General features: G+C 59.4%; 1 non-coding gene across 1 annotated transcript; it reads left to right on the top strand.

The window, feature by feature from the left end:
- Positions 1–292: 292 nt before the first annotated feature.
- On the top strand, positions 293–447 carry LOC145948752 (5.8S ribosomal RNA). The gene has a single exon (XR_014427457.1). It is a non-coding gene; the product is annotated as a 5.8S ribosomal RNA (ribosomal RNA).
- The last annotated feature ends 2,053 nt before the right edge of the window (positions 448–2,500 follow it).

The raw sequence follows: 2,500 nt of genomic DNA, 5'->3' as shown, positions 1-2,500 counted from the left end.
CGGAGCCGGGCGAGAGGACGGATCTTACGAATCCGTCCGACGGTCTCTTCAAAGAGCTTCCGCCCCGGCTCTTCCACTTAGGGAGAGACGCTCCGATCGAAGCAACAACCACACTTTTGTGCCGTAGCCTCTCTCCTTAGACGGGAGGCGGCGGTCCGCGCGCGCGCTCGGACGCGCGCGGCCAGGCTGATCGAAGGGCCACGATTTTTATCTCACCCTCTCTCTTCGAGAGGGGAGACCACGATGGTTGAGCGAAAAGCGTTTCTTCGCGAACGCAAAAATTTTGAACGATTACCCTGAACGGTGGATCACTTGGCTCGTGGGTCGATGAAGAACGCAGCTAATTGCGCGTCAACTTGTGAACTGCAGGACACATGAACATCGACATTTCGAACGCACATTGCGGTCCACGGATACAATTCCCGGACCACGCCTGGCTGAGGGTCGTTTTAGTACCCCGAAACTGCTTGCGCTCCCGAAGCGCGCACGGCCACGGCGCGCCCAGACTTGCGCGCGTCGCCTGTGCCCTGTGCGCGCTTACAATGGCGTACGAGCGATCGTTGGACGTTCGCCCGAGGTGCTGTGTGCCGCCGTACGAACGGCCGGCGCACGCCCTGGGCGTCGTTTGAAATGACACCGAGGAGGAAGAGAGAGCGCACAAGCGTGCACAAGGATGATAGCGAGCGCTCGCGCGCGCCCAGAGACTGTCCTCGAAAGAGGAAGTAGGACTGTGCGAGGGGAGAGTTTTTCGTATGTGACGAGAGAGATGTGGAGAAGAAAGGGACGATGACGAGCGCGAAGGAGGAACGACACCCGCCGCCTGCGGCCGGAGCGTCGTTGTCTCCACGATATATTTTAGTAGCGCTGTCTCTCGCCATTTTTTCTTTCTCTCTCTCTTTAATCTCACACACACTGCTCTCGGCACTCTCGCACTCTCCGGTCTCTCGGTGCGCCAGCGCGCGCGCGCGCGTCGTCGTCCGGCGGTACGCGGAGAGAAGAGATTCGGCTCGGAGAGCCGACCGCGTGTCCGAGTCCACGAAGTTCTCCTAGTCCGTCGCGTGTAAACGCGCGAGGCAGGAATGAAAATTGGGACCGGCACGCGTCGTCGTGTACTCGTCGTATTCTCTCCTTACGTTACCCTAACCTAACGCACCACCGAGTGTTGTTGGATTGGCGATTGTGTTTGCCTCTCGCGCCTCACGCGGTATACGCAGCTGCCGCTGCTAGTACTCTGCGTTGATACCACTGCTTTTCGTAACTTGAACTTTCCTCCCGGAGGAAAGAGAAAGAAGAAGAAGAAGCGCGAGACGAGCGACGCGGAGGAGGCGGCGGCTACCAAACTAAAGCTTTCGACGACCTCAGAGCAGGCGAGATTACCCGCTGAATTTAAGCATATTATTAAGCGGAGGAAAAGAAACTAACCAGGATTTCCTTAGTAGCGGCGAGCGAACAGGAAAGAGCCCAGCACCGAATCCCGCGGTTCCGCCGCAGGGAAATGTGGTGTTTGGGAGGATCCGCTTATCCCGAGGTGTCGCGTCGCGTCCAAGTCCATCTTGAATGGGGCCACTTACCCGTAGAGGGTGCCAGGCCCGTAGCGACCGATGCGCGTCTCGGGAGGATCTCTCCTCAGAGTCGGGTTGCTTGAGAGTGCAGCTCTAAGTGGGTGGTAAACTCCATCTAAGGCTAAATACGACCACGAGACCGATAGCGAACAAGTACCGTGAGGGAAAGTTGAAAAGAACTTTGAAGAGAGAGTTCAAGAGTACGTGAAACCGTTCAGGGGTAAACCTAAGAAACCCAAAAGATCGAACGGGGAGATTCATCGTCAGCGGCGCTGGCTTCGCGTCGGTCGGCGATGTCCCGCGGAGTCCTCGCGGCTCGCGCGCGGGCACGCTACCGTGCGCCGATGTCCGGTGCTCGTCGTCGTGCACTTCTCCCCAAGTAGAACGTCGCGACCCGCTGGGTGTCGGTCTACGGCCCGGGTGCGGTGCCTGTCGCGTCGCCGGTAAAACGGCACGCGACAAACCCCCGGTCGCCCGGCCGGCTGCTCGGCGGTACGCGCAAGGTATCAGGCCGCACTCTTTACGGTGCGTCGAGACCGTCGCAAGCGCGCGCCACGGTACTCGGAGGTTACGGACTTTGCGCCGTCCCCGGTCCTGGCCCGCTGTTGGTTCAAGTACGGTACACCTTCGACAGGCCTGCGAACGTCTCCCGCGGTTTCGCGGGAGACCGATACCGGTCGGCGACGCTACTGCTTTGGGTACTCTTAGGACCCGTCTTGAAACACGGACCAAGGAGTCTAACATGTACGCGAGTCATTGGGACTTGTCGCGAGACCTAAAGGCGTAATGAAAGTGAAGGTCGGCCCTGGCTGTCGACCGAGGGAGGATGGGCCGCGTCGCGATGCGGCCTCGCACTCCCGGGGCGTCTCGTTCTCATCGCGAGAAGAGGCGCACCCAGAGCGTACACGTTGGAGTACTCTGCGTTGATACCACTGCTT

Source organism: Prenolepis imparis, unplaced genomic scaffold (genome assembly GCF_030444845.1).
Source record: "Prenolepis imparis isolate NDT839.2.m4 unplaced genomic scaffold, iyPreImpa1.0 SCAF_657, whole genome shotgun sequence".
Taxonomy (NCBI): Eukaryota; Metazoa; Arthropoda; class Insecta; order Hymenoptera; family Formicidae; genus Prenolepis; species Prenolepis imparis.
The sequence above is the reverse complement of the archived record's forward strand: the minus strand, read 5'-3'. Positions and strand labels throughout refer to the sequence as shown.